We start from the raw sequence: 20,311 nt of genomic DNA on the forward strand, positions 1-20,311 counted from the left end.
TTCCGAGTCTGAGAATCCAGCTAATTCCATGAAAGCCATCTGATGCTTTTGAATTTTCCAAAACCCCATGTGTGCCTGGCTGGGGGTGGGAGGGGATCAGTCACCACAAAACAGCTATGTCTTTTTAGTGAGCCATACAAAAGATACTAAAACAGAAGTTTGTACTTATTTCTAGGAATAGCCTGGTTCTTAACCCACTGGAGTGTCACTTTCCTCTAAAATGGATTTCCTGTGCTGAATGGCTGACTTGTTAATTAGCCCTCAGTCCCTTGGGAAATTCCCTTCTGTGTTACAGACTCTAAGACTACTCTGTGACCCATGCCTCCAAGTAGTTACATATTTGTCTAACCTCACCTTGACATTCCTAGGCCCTGTAAATTGCACACTGTAATCTTACCAATAGGATATGTCAAAGGTCAGTACCCCCTTGATTCAAAAGACTGACTTTTTCCCCCTTTATCATTTTTATGAAGCAAGTTGTCATTCTGGGAAGCCCACATGATACGTATGTTTTGTGGAGACCAGTGTTGATGGTGGGGACAAATAGATCCTAAATGAGAAAACAGTAACAAAGATACTTTCTTCCCATTTACAGTGGTGCTGATTGGTAGATGAGAAAGACAGGGTTTTTTTTTGTTTGTTTGTTTGTTTTGTTTTTTGTTTTTTTGAGCTGAGGACCGAACCCAGGGCCTCTACCACTGAGCTAAATCCCCAACCCCAAAAGACAGTTTTTAATGTTATGGACAGTTACCTCTGAAAGTCATCTGCGGGTCCAGAGAGATCGTTCGGCCGTTAAGAGTCCTTCCTGCACTTTCAGAAGACCCACATAAGGCAGCTCTTAACTCCCAACTCCGGGGATTCAAGATTCTTTCCTGGCCTTCTCTGTCACTTCATTTACATGTACAATCTCCATCCCACCCCACAGACACACCTACACACATCATTAAGAATAATCTTTTTAAGAGTTATTTGTATTCTGATAGTATTTTGCTGAATTTGTGATTTAGGGGATAAAGACCTTATTTATGCCATTTGATACACAAGTCCATTCAAATAACAAACCACGCTACCATAGAGCTCTAACAAACCTCATAATAAATAAACATATTATTTCCCACCACAGGAAGTCCCTGAGAATATTTTTTGAAAGTAAACCATTTAAGCTTTAAAGCATTTTCCTTGTTTACTACAAGAGTCCATCAGTATATGACTTTTACTGATAATGTGCTTTAATTTTCCCTAATGAATATTCATTAACACTTCATTAATATTAAACATTAGCCATAATAACCTGCAAAAAAAGGCTGTGGGTTTTATTGTAATGTAGAAGCACTGGGGAATGAAAACTCAATGCAGTTTGAGAACTCACTGTCATGGGGACCACACAGTCTTGTGCTGACTGTAGATACCAGACATTTCTTTGACCTCCCACAACCTGTTTGCCTCTGGCTGTGTGACCTATGTTCTTGGCCTAGCTCCTTTGGGCATGGTTACTGCTGGCTGTCTCTTGCACTGGTGTGAGCCAGGCTGGCCCTGGTCCACTTCATTCGTTGTGAGCCTCTGTCTCTCAGCCCTGCTCTCGCTCACTCAGCCTCTTGTCCCTCCTGACTGTCAGTGAGGAAGAGAGGCATGCTGAAAGGCTCTGAAGGCCGGCTGGCTGCATATGGTGGTACTCATGCCTGTAATTCTAATAGTCCGAAAGCAGGGGAACGGTTGGGTCACTAAAGCTAGTCTGCCTTACAAAGTAATTTCTAGGCCAGCCTGGCTTACAGGCTGAAGCCCTGTCTCAAAACAAACAAGCAAAATAATAGTTAAAAGGAACACATTTGGAGAATTAAAAGAAAAAAATTGGAACATGAGATTATTAAGTACTCTAAAGAAAAGATCTTACATAGATATATACTAGTTTCCAATTTGGATAAAATGGTATTTTCCAAAATTTGAAACAAGAGTGCATGAAATAAAATTGACATACTGGAAACCAGAGAGATGGATCAGCAGTTACAAACAGTCCCTGCTCTCCTACATGACAACTATAAATCCTGTTCCAGGAAATCTCATGCCCTCTTCTGACCTCCATAGGCACCAGGCACACGCACTATGCACATAAATAAACCCAAGCCAAATACACACAAAATGTTGAATGAAAAATTCATATACTAGACATTAATATCAAACATAAGGGGAAAGAAATGAAAGATACATCAAAGTTTTTTACCAAATTCCATTTTTAAGGTTAGCATTGGATTCCTTAGTGAACTTGAGCTAATAATATGACTCAGTTCTCAGGACACCATACTACCAGGTGAGAAGCAGCTTAGTGGTCAGTGTCTGGAGTGTAAGAATGAATTCCCAGCCAAGGTGCCCACAGATTGGCCCTAAATTCTCCTGCAACTTGAAAAACTCCGCATGTGCCATGAATGTCCATGTTTGCCTTGCCCCTTTTGGCATTGTTTTCTTTATATATTTTCTCATAGATGGGAGGAAGTCTAGTTTTATGTAAGCATACATTTGTGTGTGTGCTTGGGGGTGGGGGTGGGTGTGTGTTTATGTGGGGACCAGATGACAACTTTGGGTATTCTTCAGGCACTGACCATAATGTTCTCCTTTTTGTTTTCTGAGACAGGTCTCTCACTGGCCTGGAACTTGCCCAATGGGCTGGACTGGTTGGCCCCTGAGCCATGGGACCTTCATGTTTCTGTCTTCCTCCCACTGCAATTACAAATCCATGCTCCACACCTGGCTTTTTTTATTTTGTTTTATTTTATTTTTTAAGCCATGGGTTCTCGAGATTGAATTCAGATCCTCATTCTTGAAAGGTGTGCACCTTACCAAATGAGCTATTTCTCCTGCCAGGAAGCCTATTTTTAATGAAATCATTGTACATTTAAATACTTCTCATTAGGAAAGTCTTTTTAATACACTTACAAGTACAAAATGATTGGTATAGAAAATTTGTACTGCTTCCATGATTGTTACCTTGTGGACAGTATTGTTTCATCTGCACCACTTGGTATATCCATTTATATTGTTTAGAAACCATTTCTAGGCATGGTGTTATTTTCTCATGAATATCTAAAGGTAGACTTTCTGTAGATGTTTTCATAATATCATAGTATCTTTATAATAATAGCTCATACAAAGCATCAAGTTATGTGTTGATATATTCAAAGCAGTTTATGTAATAGTCGATATTTCTTTAAAAAATCAGAAACAAAATTATACCCCTATATTATAAGTAGTTGACCTGTGCCCTAAGTTCTTTTTAATGTGGAACTTTAATTTTCATAGAGCCACATACACCTACCACTTATACGTATAGGTTTCAAGCAAGACATAAATTGTAGTAATCATCATCACAATCAAGGCACAGAATATTTCCTTCGCCCCTAAAACTTTTCTTGAACTCCCTTGTTATCATTCCTTCCCATGTTCAAGCCCTGGCAAACTCTGAGTTGTTGTTATCCCTATAGTTTTGCCTTTTTCTGTCAAGCCAATAGAGTCACACCCAGAGTTCCTTTGTAGATGGATGCTTTTGTGTAGCACCAGGCATGTTGCTCTATACATGAGCAATTTCTCCTTTCCTGTTGCTTGGTAGTGTTCCACTGTTTGGATGTGTTCTCATCTGCCTCATCATCAACCTACTGAGAAGTGTGGTGGTTTCAGCTTTGGGAAGTTATGTGAAATTGTCCTTCTAAGAATCCATTCAGAAATTTTCATATAATTTTAGTTAATTGAGGGAAATATCCAAGGATATGATTTCTGGATTATATGGCAAGTGTGTGTTCAGCATTATCAGAAGCAACTAAAGTATGATTCTACAATGTACTGTTTTGCCTTCTCACAGAAACATGAAAATGTCAGTTATTCTCTACTGCCAGGATTAGACACTAAACTAAAAACAGCACTGATGTTGCCTTTCTGATGCTTTAGAGCAGTGGTTCTTAAACTTCCTAATGCTGCGACCCTTTAATACAGTTCCTCATGTTGTGGTGACCCCTAACCATACAATTATGCTATTGTTACATAAATCATAATGTAAAAATATCTGATATGTAGGACATCTGCTATGGGCCCCCAAAGGGGTCTGGACCCACAGGTTGAGAACCACTGTTTTAGATGTTCCTCCTCTTCTTCAGATGTAAGATAAATTTGCTTCCTTTTTCTATGTGGGTGCAGCTTGGATGTCTGTACTTTCAGGTTCTTACTGAGATATGCTGATTTTAAGGTTTGTTGTGCAGAACCTCAAGTGTAACATGACTTCCTTCACAGAGCTTTGGCCCCAGTCCTCATCAGTTCCTAGACTGTAAAGGTCAGAGTTAATCTTCCTCTTGGGAAGACTATGCCTGCCTTCAATTTTTATTTAAAGAAAATCACTGTTGCCTGTTACAGACCTCACATATTAACCATTTGAGCATTATTTTCAATGTCAGTTTTATAGACACTTGTCAGGAACATCAAATTCAAATTTTTTTCTTTTGGGTGAGTCAAATGTTGGACTCAGGCAATGGAACTAGAGACTTAGGAACTCGGTAGGTAGTTAGCATTGTCCACATTGGCTTTATCTCTGTCTACACTAATTACTTTTCCATTGCTGTGATAAAACACCAAGACTGAAGTAACTTACAGAAGAAGGGCTCAATGGATTTATGGTTCCGGAGGGTTAGTGCCCCATGATGGCAGAGCAAAGACATGGCGGCAGGAGGAGAAGCTGAAAGCTTGCTTCTTGACCACAAGCAAGAAGTTGAGAGAATTAAGAGATTGGTGTATGGCTTTTGAAACCTCAAAGCCTGTCCCCAGAAATAAACTTCCTCCAGCAAAGCTACACCCCCTCAGCCCCCAAACAGTGCCAACAACTGGAGACCAAATATTCAAATGCCTGAGACATATGGGGGACGTCATGCGAATCACCACAAGGTCTGTATCAAATAAGCAGAAAGCCCCTTCCTGAGTAGGTGCAGTGAAAAGAACATAGTTTTAGGTCAAACAGCTTGAGATCTTCTTGGTTTATAACTAGACCAAGTTGCTCCATCTCTCCCTGTTCCATCCTAGGTATCTTGTAAAAACAATAGCATCCACCTCACACTGCTGTTGCAGAAAGTAAGTGTGAAGCCCGGAGGAGTGGCATCATGTACATTGAGGAGGTTGAGAGTCTCTAATCTCAAACACAAGAATGCTCTAAATTTGAAACTTTTGAGTGTGACATGATGTCATAAGGGGAAAATTCCTCACCTTACTTCATGTGATTGAGCAGAATCAAAGCACAGGCAGGCTGAAAGTATTGCATAAAGTTATTCTCAGGCTGTATCTCTGTGAGTTCGAGGCCAGCCTGGTCTACAGAGCAAGATCCAGGAAAGCACCAAAACTACAAGGAAAAACTCTGTCTCAAAAAACAAACAAACAAACAAACAAAAACAAACAAACAAAAACAAAAAAAAAAAAAAAAAAAAGAAAAGAAATGAAATGAAACTGAGCCTGGTTCTAACCTGGGCTGCATAGCAAGAAGCTGCCTCAGAAACTAAAAGTCAATCAAATACCTAAGGCTAATTATATAAGGTATAGATGAAACACATCATGTTAAACTTGGGTTCTATTCCCAAGATACCTTACTACATATGTGTAAATATTCCAAATTCTGAAAAACACTAATAAATACAAACACCTGTGGTCCTAAATAAGAGCAAACCAACCTATAATAAGTAGGAGCCATTGTCATTATGTAACTCCCTATGGAAAGACCTTTCCAAAATCAGGAATTTGCTTTTAGCTTTCATTCAGAATCTATGTCTGCCCCCCCCCACATACACATAAGCTCTATTTGTATCCTTTGTATAACTGTCAATTATTTCATCACCCTTAATGATGTGAGGAAATATCCTTACCATATATTCTTTGGGATTTGCCTAAGAGGAAGAAAAATAAAGATTTCTGAATTTATTTTTTTTCAACCTGACATGAACTCATCTTGTTCCTCTGTCCTTCTGTTCCTCGCTCCTGTTTCCTTCCCTCTCTTCCTTCCTTCTCTTCTTTCTCTCTCTTTAAGACTTTGATCAGTACTGGAAATCGAACTAAATTCAATGCTCAGTTGCATACAACCGGGTCAATTATCTACCCATTGCCTACATATTTTTCCAATGATTATGTTGTACATATAGAATTAAAAAATTATTCCCAAATTATTTCTAAGTGTGCAGTAGGGTGTGAATAATACCTACAATTAAAAAATAGATGACACTATTTCATAGACTGTCAAATGAAGAATGGTTGATCCAGAAACAGGGTGGCACGTCCTTAGTCTGTCACTTCTTGGACAATCTGCTGCAGCTCTGTAGAATCAAACCCATTTAAAAGGGGGAACTAACTCTTCCCACTAATGAGGCGAGAGTCCTTATGACTCAGTCACCACCTAATGAAGTCTTAAAAATTTGTTAACATTGAGACGACGCTTCCACATGAGTTTGAGGGTAGAAAAAAAATAGCATTATCCTCTTCCCTTCCTGGGACAGGAAGTCCTTGAGTTAGAAACTCTGTCTTCCTCCTCTTCAACTGTGTAGTATATCCTACAAAGTGGTACATAGTTTTCAGAATGTTGAAGGAATAAAAAATGTCACTGGTCTTTATTTAGAGAACATTTTTTCAGGATAGCAGGATGAAACAACTATTAAATAATTATACCATGTATTTTTATTGATGTGAAGCTTAAGAGACAAAATGTATAGAGGTAATTATTTGTCCCCAGGAATGAAGTATAAGTAGAAACAATGTATCACAATGGCACTTTGTTCTCATTCTAGAAACCAGATTTATTCCTTTTGTAAAGAATATTCACTTGCTGGGCGGTGGTGGCGCAAGCCCTTAATCCCAGCACTTGGGAGGCAGAGCCAGGTGGATCTTTGTGAGTTTGAGGCCAGCCTGGGCTACAGAGTGAGTTCCAGGAAAGGCGCAAAGCTATACAGAGAAACCCTGTCTTGATAAACCAAAAAAAAAAAATCAGTCTAGTGCAAAGTATTGCAAGTAAAAGGGTACAGAGTGTGTGGAAGATTATTTTTTAACATTGTAAATGTCCTGACATACCTGGAAATGCCTTTGGTAGAGAAATAAAATCTGGGAAGGTTTTCTGGGAAAGTAGCTTTTAATTTGCTACACAAAATATTCTATTACCTGTCAAACTGTGTGCTAGAGCAAGAGTTTCTATTTGGGGTTCCAATATGCCAACCCCTAGATTCTCCTTAGACAGTGGCTGTCCAGTGTCCATCCGACTCCCAGGCCACCTTCTCAGGTGCATCACTGATCATTGGGCACTCACCTTCGTAAAAAAAAAAAAAAAAAAAAAATAGGAAGTTGATTCTAGAGGGGAAACATATTCCACATTCATTCAAGTTCAATTTTTAAAGAAGTTACATTTTCAAATTCCAATAATTATTTTCTGAAAGACATAAACCACATATTTTCTTATTTAAGTCAGAATCAGCAAGTTTGAGTTAGTTTGTAGAATCTTTGCCTACAGTATATATCTCCACCTCATCATTTTAGGGCTTACTTTAAAAAAAAGAGTGGGCACGAAGTGATATCCTCAACAGCATAGACCAGGGAACCTGGGGGAAATTAATTTTCAGCAATTAATTACTTTCTAATATTTCAGGATAGAACTCTACTGTGCTCTACAAGTTTCAGCTAACACTTCATTGGTGTTTTGCTTTGATTTACATTACAAATGTATTTTTCCTAACTTCAAGTATTTCCTGGCTTCTCAGTATTGTTAATTGAGTTTCAAAGGTAGAAACAAGACTAATGTAACATTGTACTGTTAACACTGACTGTGATGATTAATTTTATGCTAAGCCACGCCACCCAGATACTCGGTCAAATGTCACTCTAGACATTTCTGTGGAAGGATTGTTTTAGATTTTAGATGACAGCCAGAATGAAATAGGTCAGCTTTGAGGGAAGCAGATTACCTACCACAGTGGAGATGAGTCTCATTCAATCAGCTGAAGGCCCTGCATGAGAGAATGACCTCCACAGAGGGAATTCTGGCAGCTCGTGGCCTTAAAATGCAGACTGCAATCCGAGCATTTCTTTGGGTCTAAAGCTGCCAGGCTTCTTGCAGCTTTTCGACCTCCTGGGCCTCCCATCATATACTATCAATCTGTCCCTGCAGCTCCCGACACATACGTATAAACAAACATATAGTTGGTTCTCTCCCACTGTGTCCGAACAGAGTCCAAGAACGGAGCCACGTGAGGAGAGTTCTGAGAAAGCTCCAAAGAAGCCATCTCAGTTTCTTCAAAACATGGTGCTGTTCCTGGACTGTAGTTCATGTTCCTCCCGGGTGCAGCAGCTAGGGGTTTACTCATATTACTCATTATTGCTTGCTGATGTTATCCAATTAAATGTTTAAACTATCCTTATATGCCTCTATGGAGAAACACGTCTTTGCCACATGTAGCTTGTTGATTGTAAATAGCTTGAACTCATGAGGACTTTACTCAAGTGAGCTTTCTCAGTCCTCAGAGTATAAATTGTCTGATTCTCTGAATAAAGTTGGCTATTACATAAGAGTTTAGTCCACTTCATTCATCAGCTCCATCCTCACACAACGTCTAGAGTAGTGACACTCTGTAGAGTCCTGATTAATACAATGGTTACTGGAATCTGAATAATTTTAGGGCGTGATGTGCCAGGGAGATTTCATTTTATTGATGTGCTTTAATGATGTATTACAATACACTAAATATCAAAACAAGAGTGGGGAGGCTTGCTTAAAGCTACTGTCAGCCCGATGATGGCAACGGCGCACACCTGTAATCCCAGCACTCGGGAGGCAGAGCCAGGCAGATCTCTGTGAGTTTGAGGCCAGCCTGGTCTACAGAGCGAGATCCAGGACAGGCCCCAAAACTACACAGAGAAACCCTGTCTCGGAAAAAAGAAAGCTAAAGCTACTGTCTTTCTCTGTTTGCTGCTAGAGTAGAATATCACCTACTAGGTAAACTATAATTAATAGAAATTCATTTCTCACAGTTCTAGAGGATGTGCGCAAGATCAAGACACTGCAGATTTGTTGTCCAGTGAGAGGTGCTCAGTACTTCAGAATGTGTCTTCAACATGGAGGAAGGGAGAGGAGACAAATACTGTCATTACATGATATAAGAGCTGGAAAGAAAAAACAAAGTGCCCTTTTGTAGGAGCAACAGTCAGTTTCTGAGGGCAGAGACCTGCGGCCCTAATCACCTTCCAAGGCCTCCAACTCTTAGCACTATCACACTGAGGGTCAAGTTTCAGTGTGAATTTAGAAGTAAAACATATATTCAAACCATTGCATATAGGAATCATTTTGCTTTATTACTAAAATAAGGCATCTCTTGTGTCCCAGGAACTTTGTCTACACCCCTACCCTGGAGTTACTGGTCTACCCCAGGAAGAGCAGAAGTAGAAGGAAAACTGATTTTGGTGTGATATCATTGGTGTGATGTCATTGGTGTAATGTCAGGTAGTTTTACCTCTTAAATTGCATGAAACCGTTCAGGCTTTCACTTCCCCCTCCCACTGGCAGTAGAGTCTGCAAAGACAGCTTCTCATTCTGTTTTACCTCTTCTCATCCATCACTATTTACATTTACCCAAACCTGAGTTCCTTCCTAGAAGCTGATATTTTTCCAGGTCCACTGGTTGGTATAAATCATTTCCAAAAGACAATGGATTATTAATTCATCAATTATTTAATAGTTTTCAGACTTTCAATAGTTGCCATTATGTTGATCTTTTCTTTTGTGTGTATGCAATGGTATCTGTGGAAACACAGGTTATTTATAGAGTGCTCAGATATTTCATCATCTACACTAGTACTACAAGTGAAAAGAAACACACTTAATAACTACCACAGCAACTATAATATACAGATTATACCTACTTATTAGGCACTTCTTCCTCTATTGTTAGCCTAATTTCTCACAAGTGGCTCTCCGAGTAAAAGGGTCCTGTGCTGCTTTACATCTAAGTATCTGTCTTTTGTTCATAAGACAAAGACAAAAATGAACTATCAAAGCCTACCTATGCAGCATACCTCAGGAGGAAGTAGTAGTATGCCTAGGCCAGGCTGGATTTCTGATCCAGGACGTAGTCTTTAGTGAAATAAATAAATTTACATAGAGGAAGCAACACTTCAACACAGTTATGTCAGCACAGGGCAGGGTGGTGGGGAAATCCACCATGAAGAAGTTAGCTTCTCTCCAAGCACCTGTCCAATGTCCAGCCCCAGGAAATTCCTTTGTGTAAGGAGAGAGGCCCCTGCAGAAATTCAGTCAACAGTATATCATCCATCCAGAAGTCATGGGGCCAGTGGAAGAGAGGCTACTGGGAGGTGTTGGGAATCTTTGTTACCAGTGGAGAAACAAGGGAAACGAGAGGGATTGTTTCCTTTTTCAGTCTTTGCTCTCTTTCATTAGGACTAGGGGAGGGTTTAACTTGCAAGCTGCCTTTTATATAATCTGCTTGGGGAAAAAAAGCGTTTTGTTTATAGCCTGATACTGTGCCAGCTTCCATGAATTCCTTTCCATTTTTCTTTTTTTTTTGAAAGTTCTGACATGAAATACTGGCTGTTCCCATCTCAATAGCCTCTGTTCACTCCTCCATCTCCTGCTTTTTCCTGGCTTGTACTCTCACAGTCAGCTACAAGAACAACAGATCAAACATCTGTTTATTTAATGATAATGAGGTAACTATCATCCTCTGTGTTGGATATAAGGACATGCTTTTCAGCACTTTGTTAAAAATATCTGTTAACCAGAAAGTTTTGAAAGAGTCTAGGAATTTTCAGCAATAAACCCAAGAGTTTGGAGTCATATAATTTTCATTAAAGAACAGGAATCTGCTTTTTAATTGAGTGAGTTCTCAATGTTAGTCTGTCTCTTGCTGAGTATTACTGTCTTTGGGAGCTGTGTTAGTCAGCTAAGCTGAGTAAATGCTTCTGTTCCTACAGCTTCTATGTTAACCCATAGTCACTTGTGTTTAGAGAAAACTTTAATACTTATAGTTGCAGAGAAAATCTTGTATGATTTTAAAACAATCTCTTCTTTTGGTAGAAAAGAGACAAATAAGCCATTTCCTTCTAATAGCATTATAATGCATTCCTCAAATGTGTGAAAGTATTGAAATTGTTTTTTCGCATGAAAAAATTATCTCGAGAATTTTGTAAGTGATTTTACTACATTTATATCATTTCTATTTCTTTCTTTCCAACTACTCTTATTGATGACCTCTTTGGGCATAATTATTATTGTTACACACATATTCACACACACACACAACTTATTGAGTTTATTTACTGATGCTTGTATATACATGATTTTAGAACTGAATACTAGGGATTGAAAAAGTGTTCTCTGTGGGCACGTGTGTGTGTGTGTGTGTGTGTGTGTGTGTGTGTGTGTGTGTGTGTACGCATGCATGCACACATGCTTTTTCCTTGCTTTCATGCTCATGCTCACATGACTGTGTATGTAGAGGTCAGAGGTTAACAATGAATGTCTTCCTTTATTGCTTCCCACCTTATTTTATCACCTTGTCTCTTAAATTTAGTTGTAGTGCTTTTAACTGGAATAGAATCACATCATTTCCCACTCTCCTATTCCTCCTTCCAGCTGCTCCCATTACTCTCCATCAAACCCCTTCCACACTTCCCCACTCTCAAGTTGATAGACTCTTGGAAAAATACTTTAAAGATTGCCAAAAAGACTTCATTATTTTTATTTTCCTATGAAGATATCTTTAATTGTCTGTCTATCTATCTATCTATCTATCTATCTATCTATCTATCTATCTATCTAAACTCATGCTTACTAAGCACGTGCCCCACCCCTGTGGCCCAGGGTAGCCAGAAGACACTCAAGTGCCCACTCTAGCCCCATGCCCCGGAATGGCAGGTGCCCCTATGAAGAACAAATATGTAGTGGAGAGATGGGAAATAAAGAGAAGGTGCTTGCTCTTACTGAAATCTGCAACTATAAGGCAATGGAGTCTAGAGAAAAATATCATGAAGAGCAGGCAAGGACCAGCAGGCCAGGACATAGAGACAAGGACTTAATGACAGTGCATGTTGTTTTCCATCAATTCCTGCTGCCCCCCCACTGGGTATTTAGGGTGATACACTCCCTCATTTATATATGTGTTTGCTTAAGTTGATTTAAGAGATTTTGAGACTTGCTTTGAGAAAGTTCTAAAATGCCTGTTTCCATTGCACTGAAATGCACTACCACACAGTCTTCTTTGTTCTAAGGTAGAATATAATTCTATTTTCTTCTGCACCTCAACCTCAACTTTATGCCTAGATGGGAAGCTTACCAGTTTGTCAGTAGCAGAACAGTTTCAACACACCATGGAGTTTTGATCACTACAGGAGATCAACACGGCTGAGTGTCTGGTTTGTTTTGTAGATTTGTCTTCTCCCTCATTATTTTCAGAAGCAGGTATGTTTCCCAACACAAAGGTGGCAAGAAAGAATTTATCATTGACTTTATCTGGTCAAAACTTAGGTAGGCTCCCAAGGTAACCACATACTGTGTCCAAAGCACATTTTCATCTATCTGTAGCAAGGCTCCTTTGACAAAGCATTAAAGTACAACATTGATTTATGTTACTTAAAAGCTTTTTTAATTTAGAGTTAACTTAGCACATGCCATACTGCATACCCAGTCTCCTTTGTGGAGAGGCTGGATAGGTCACTAACCTTACTGAACTGTTACATACACTTTGCTCCTATCCTGGCCAAGCTTTGTGCAATTTATTCCAGAGAAACTGTGGTTTGGCATTCTTACTTTGTTAATGTACCCAGAAGTTTGTCATTAATAACTTAAATTCTCTGGATCTAATATCTTTAAAAATAGAAGCAAAAATCCCAGGATCCTAATTCTGTCAAATGAGTCACCTCTTATTTTTGCCAGCGACCCCTGGGGAACAAGGCGAAGGCTTAAATCCTATTAAGAGCCACAGATGAATTTCCTAATGGGTTATGCAGAAGGGCGTGGAAATCTGTGGTTTAGGAGCAGCTCGTGAGTTGTCTTGCTACCTGTTGCTTGCCAACCACCAAAGCACTTTAGCCCTAAGGGGACAGTCTTAAGAACAGAGACAGAGCACAATTCAGAAATTTATACTAGCAAATCCCTTTATCATAAGCCTCTGTTTCCTTTTCACAAAGATGACAATATGCTACTAACATGTTTTTTTATCTTACTAAATTTGTTCTTTGATGATGTCATACATGTATACAATCCAATGACTCTCACCTCCCCATCCTCTCTCACACCTCACACCTTTTGCCTCCTCCCCACAAGGCCTTATACACCCATGTCTTTTGGTTTTGTTTTTGTGACCCACTGAGTTTAACCAGGGCCATCTATGTAAACATGGGTTTGGAACTATTCATTAGAGCCTGGTGAGCTCATACAACAGAAAGCAACAATTGCCCAACCTCCAGAACCTACCAATAGCCATTAGTTCCAGTGAGGGATAGTACCCTGCCTGTGATACCCTCCATTTTCTGTGATTGACTTCTTAGGTCATCTTGTGCAGGCCCAAGGCAGATAACCGCAGCTGCTGTGAGATCATTATTGCAGCAACTGTATCATGCCCAGAAAATGGTATTTTGCAGCTCCCTTTTCTCTCTCTTCACTCATTTCCCCTCAGTTCCTTGATATTAACATTCTGTTTAGGACCGAATATTTAACTGTCATTTATTCTCAGCACATTAAACAAGTGTGAATCTCTGCATTCACCACAGTTCATTGCAAAGGGGAGCTTCTCTAATTAAGGCTGAGATTATCAGTTACCTATGAGCACACATCTGTCTTAGTTAGGATTACTATACTATGGCCAAAAGCAAGTTGGGGAGGAAAGCATTTATTTGGCTTAGGTTTCCATATCACTTTTCATTATTGAAGTAAGTCAAGACAGGAACTCAAAACACAGCACGAACCAGGAGGCAGGAGCTGATGCCAAGGCCATGGAGGAGTGCTGCTTACTGGCTTGCTCATCCTACTTTCTTACAGAACCTAGGACCACCAGCCCAAGGATGTCCCCACCCACAATGGGCTGCTCCCCCATCAATCACATTAAGAAAGTGCCCTACATGTTTGACCACAGTCTGACCCTATGGAGGCCTTTTCTCAATTGAACCTCCCTCCTTTCTGATGACTCTAACGTGTGTCCAGGTGACATATAACCAGACAGAATATTATCTGTGGGGATAAGACTGAAGATTTGGAACATATGTGGAAAGTGTTTGGAAATTAAGGTTCAATGGATGTGTCTTTACCTCATGATATGGTTCCACCCACCTGTCAAATTATGCCTTTCTTAATTATTTCTTCTCATTCACCCCAAACTTTACACTTAACCTTACATACTATTTGATCTTTCTTGCCTCTGGGAGCTTTTCGAAGGTTCTTCCCTCTGACCTAGTGTCCCTTGTCTCCTGAGTGCTGGGATTACAGGTATGCACCGCCGCCACCACTGCGTGGCGCTAGCTAACTCTTATAACAACTCAATCCATTTTATGAATCTATGTATCACCACATGCGCTGTGGCTCTATCTGTGTCCTTACTGCTCCTTGGATAGTGGGCTGGCATCTCCCCCCACTCTGCCCTTCTTCTCTCTTTATCTCTGCTTGGATTTCCTGCCTCTAATCTACCTTGCCATAGGCCAAAGCTGCTTTATTTATTAGCCAATAGGAGCAATACATATATTCACAGCATACAGAAAGACATTCCACAGCAGCTGTGTTATTTTTGTTTATGTTACATTTGTTTAACTTTGTGAGGCTGTGTTACTTTGCCTGTCTAAAACACCCAACTAGTCTAATAAAGAACCAAATGGCCAATAGCAAGGCAGGAGAGAGAGATAGGTGGGGCTGGCAGGCAGAGTGAATAAATAGAAGGAGAAATCTCAGAGGGAAAAAGGAGTAGCCAGAGAAGGAGGAGGACCCAGGGGTCAGCTACCCAGCTACACAGCAAGTCACGGAGTAAGAAACAAAGAAAGGTACATAGGAATAGAAGAGGAAAAGCCCAGAGGCAAAGATAGATGGGATAACTCAAAGTTAAGAAAAGATGGATAGAAATAAGCCAAGCTAAGGCTGGGCATTTATAAGTAAGAATAAGCCACCATATGTGATTTATTTGGGAGCTTGGTGGTGGGCCCCCCTAAAGAGTAAAAAGCAACCAACAATAGTACAATAGTAGCAAGGCAGACAGATTTAAAAAAAAAAAACTTTGAGCCAGGTGGTGGTGGCACATGCTTTTAATCCCAGCACTCGGGAGGCAGAGGCAGGTGGATTTTTGTGAGTTCGAGGCCAGCCTGGTGGTCTACAGAGAAAGATCCAGGAAAGGCACAAAGCTACACAGAGAAACCCCGTCTCGAAACAAAACAAAACAAAACAAAACAAAAACAAACAAACAAACAAACAAAAAACAACTTTGAAAAGATTTTAACTTTAACTTTCATATATATGTATGAATATTAACTTTTTAATACTAAACATGAGAAGCCATCTTTTGAGTTCTTAGTGAGGGCTATCCAAGGTACTCCCGAACCATTCAGCCTAATTGCTGTTGTACTTGGCTGCTGCTGTCCAGAGGTAGAAGGTAAATTCCTATTGCTGAAGATATCATGTACTTCAGAAATAGGGCCCAGAGACCCTTGAGCTGTACCTGAATGCCTGCTCCCTGAGGAGTTGTTGTCATGGTACCAGAAGGCACTATGTGAACTTCCAAGTGAGGGAGACATTCAACTGTCCTAGCTGCATCAACACCCCACATGGCATAGTAACCCTAAGGGAGCAGTAATGGTATGCATACCTGTTGGTAATCAACATATCTCTAATTGAACTTAAGACCCATTCAACAAGAGGGAAACAATGCTTGGCACTGGAAATTTAATTCTAGTGCTAGTGAAGTTTTACTTATTTTAACATATGAAAAGAATCTCATTTAGTCTTATACAGCTTATAATGTCTTCAGAGTGTTATGTTTAATACTAAGTAAAATTCAAGCTTTCATGGATTGATTAGATCTAACTGAAGTCAAACTTTAAATACCAGAACCCTTGTGTTGTGCCTATAACTAGCAAACAAAATTTTAGAGAAAATTGCACTGGAAGATGAAATTATATTTATTCTTATGTTGAACCCAAGCATAAATAATTCATATAGCTTTCTTCTTAAAGACCAATTCCAGAATAGTTTTCCTCATCCAAATCTGTGTTTCATTAAGTGAAAGCATATATTACAAGACAGAATCACAAATATTTCTCATATTTATGTGGATTTCCCTTTATTCTTTCCATTTTTGCAAAACAAAAGCCCTGGCTGTTCTTATTAGCATGGAACTAGACAGTCCTACTTTGCTTGTTATCATAATGGAACCTGTATCTTACTTTTTGGTGTTAGTGGGGTCAGAGAGAATAGTTGGCAGTAACTGAATTTACCTCTGTTTCCAGAAAATAGTTCCATGTAAAACAAATGTTTTTACTAAAAATACATGGAAAATAGTAGACAAAATACATTTATATTTAGTATATTGTTCCTGTCTAATGGTGAATGGAGACAGAGTGGAGATAAGTCCTATGCTTACATGGGCCTGATTCCTGTTTCTAAATTTGTATGTAATTTCTTCAGTTCAGGTACTCCAAGGAAAAGGCACCACAATAGAATAAGTATATTGGAACTAATGTCAGTGAAAGAAAAGAAAAACAAAACAAAATAGAACCAAAAAAAGTAATGGAAGGGAATGAGAATAAGGAGAAAGGCGCAGGCTATGATTCAGGTCTCTCCCGTGAAAGGAGACCAGACAAGGGAGAAGGATTAAGTAGGAGGTGTAGCAGGAATCTTAAATGGTCATATTAATAAAATCAAACCTGAGGCCAGTTATTGAGGTGAACGCTGGAAGATCAGAGAAGCAGATCAAGCCACAGCTTCCTCACCTCACCAGTTCCTCAGCTGATCCTGTTTCCCCAGACTGGAAACCTCTGAGTCTTCATCTAGAATGTATGTCAGCTGAACTGCTGCTGCTCCAAAGCCTGAAAGCTTAACCAGCTAAAAGCTTCTAGTTTCTGGTCCTCAAGTCTTATACACCTTTCTGCTTTCTGCCATCACTCCCTGGGATTAAAGGCTCACTTTCTGGGATTAAAGCCATGAGTCACCATGCTTGGCTGTATCCTTGAACACACAGAGATCCAGGTAGATCTCTTCCTCTGGAATGCTAGGATTAAAGGCGTGTGCTACCTTAATATTGTGGCTATTCTATTATCTGACCCCAGATAAGTTTATTAGCATGCACAATATTTTGGGGGAACACAATACCACCACAAGGAACAACTTCACAGACTCTAAGTATAGAAATACTGGCCTACCCAGGAGGATCTGGCACAAAGAATGACCAGAGAGCATGTCTGCATTAGGAAGAGATAACCATTAGGAGGCCGTGGCTAGGCTTCAGATGGGAGTCAGCAGGATTTCTGAAGGCCTTGGAGCTTGTGGGGGCTACAAAGGTGTCCTAGTGAGATCTGAGCTTGCTTTGCCCAGCAGAGCTGCATTAGAGGATTGCTTGTGTGGTTACCAGGTGACTGGAAAGGGTCTGCACTTTGCTGAGCTGGGGGAGGTGATAAAGATCCAGGCCCTCCCGAGGCTGTCCTGTGTTTCTATCTGTTTATCTCCCCCCATCCTTCTATCTAAATCTCTGATCCCTCACTCCTCAAGAGTACCCTGGGCTAAAATGTGGGAGCCATTCTCCCAGCTGGCCTCCCACAGGAGCTAGTGGTTATCAGCTCAGCTAAGTAGCTTTTTGTGTAACCAGTGTTAATCTTTAAACAATAACCATCCTTTTATCAATGGAATTTAAATTCTATGTGACTATATCTATTCTTCTGATATTACCTCAGAAACAGGAGTTTATGATTAGCATACTAAAGGTGTACTTCCCAACATTAGCATTATACTGGGTGGTAAAAACGTGAGGAGGGTGAGGATGCCCACATGTATCTCTTCTATTCAACATAGTAGGAGAAGTCTTACCTGGAGTGATTAGGAAAGAAACACAACTAAGTGACATCCAAATTGAAAACGATTAAGTAAACTCATCTTTCCTTACATGACCCTAACATCTAAAAATTAGGTGCATTTCTATACACTAGCAATGACCTATCTCAAAAGGAAGTTAAGAAACTTTTACCTATTTTGTTTGTTGTTTTGTTTTGTTTTGAAACAAGGTCTTGCTGTGTAACCCTCACTATCCTCAGACTCAGAGCTCCCTTGCATTTATCTCCTAAGTGCTGGGATTAAAGGTGCGCACCACCATGTCTGGCTTGAAAATTCCACTTATCGTAGTATCAAAAAGACTAAAGTACTTAAAAATAAAGTGCGGATGAAAGAAAATTTAGAAGATGAAAGTAAATGAAAGGACTTCCCATGTTTATGTATTAAAAGAATTAATACTATTCAAACATTCATACTTCCCAATGTGACTTATAGATTCAATATAACACCTATCAAAATCCCAATGACATTTTTCAAATATAGAAAAAAATCTAAAATTTGGAGGGAACTCGCAAAATATTCTAAATACCAATGCAATTATAAGCAAAGAGAAATGATTGAGAGGGTGAACTTCATGACTTCAAGATAGTAATCAAAACAATTCAATACTGTCATAATACTGATATAGACCAATGATATAGGATAGAAAGTCTGAAAATAAATCCATATATACATGGTCAATTTATCTTCAGCAAGAGTGCTCAGAGCACACTATGAGGGGAAAAAAATCATCTATTCAATATTCAATAAATAATGCTAGGAAGATGGAATATCCAAATGCAAAAGAATGGAACCAGGTCACTATTTTATACTGTGTACAAAAATCAATTCAAAACCTAGTAAAGACTTAAGTTGGGCAACTGTTAAATGGCTAGAAGAAAATATGGCAGAGGGGCTCCATAACATTGGTCTGGGCCATAATTTCTTAGCTATGACATTGAAAGTATGGACAACCACTCCCCTCACTGCAAAATGAAAGGAATCCAGAATACAGGACCAGGGAGATGATTGGGTGGTTCAAGTGCTTGTCAGGCAAGTGAGAAGACTCGATCTCCAGAACCCATATAAATGCTTGATATACATGACATCTCAACTGCACTTCCAGCCTGTGAAGAGACTGAGATTCCTGGAGCAAGCTGGCTAGAAAGATGAACTGTATTGGCGAGCTCTGGGTTTGATGGGAAGAACTTACTGCTGTGGGATGGTCTGTATGTCAAATGTGTTGCTCTAATTGGTTAATAAATAAAACACTGATTGGCCAGTATCCAGGCAGGAAGTATAGGCGGGACAAGCAGAGAAGAGAATTCTGGGAAGTGGAAGACTAAGGCAGAGAGACACTGCCAGCTGCTGCCATGACAAGGGAGATGTAAGGTATCAGTAAGCCATGAAATTAATAGAAATGGGTTAGTTTAAGATAGAAGAAGTAGGTAACAAGAAGCCTGCCATGGCCATACAGTTTGTAAACAATATAAGTCTCTGTGTGTTTATTGGTTGGGTCTGAGTGACTGTGGGACTGGCGGGTGAGAGAGATTTGTCCTGACTGTGAGCCAGGCAGGACCAGAAAAATTCCAGCTACAACTTACTTTAAAAAAAATAGGGTGGATGAGCCATTAAGGAAGATTCCTGAAATCAATCTCAGGCCTACAAACACACACACACACACACATACACACACATACACACACACACACACACACACACAACTACATACATACAAATATACATCCCTTTCTCCCACATAAACATTAAAAAAAACCAAGACAATAGATGGGTAGGATTCTGTATGAAAAGATAGCCCATAAAATGGTTGGTATTGAAGAATTAATATACAAAATAAGGATAGATACAATTAAGTAACAAAACTTTAAAACAAATAGCCTGATTAAAAATAGATACATGATAGGGATAGGTATTTCTCCAAAGGCTTAAAAGTAGTTAACACATTACTAGTTATTAGGGAAAGAAAAATCAAAATTATAATGAGTTATTGCCTTATTCTAATTAGGATGAGTACTATAGAAATGACAAGGGACTCTAAAAGAACTGAGTTTTGCCAGAGGTGGTGGCGCACGCCTTTAATCCCAGCACTAGAGAGGCAGAGGCAGGCAGATCCCTGTGAGTTTGAGGCCAGCCTGGTCTACAGAGTGAGTTCCAGGAAAAGCACCAAAACTACACAGAGAAACCCTGCCTCAAAAAACCAAAAACAAACAAACAAACAACAACAACAACAAA

This window comes from Onychomys torridus, chromosome 19 (genome assembly GCF_903995425.1).
Source record: "Onychomys torridus chromosome 19, mOncTor1.1, whole genome shotgun sequence".
Classification (NCBI taxonomy): domain Eukaryota; kingdom Metazoa; phylum Chordata; class Mammalia; order Rodentia; family Cricetidae; genus Onychomys; species Onychomys torridus.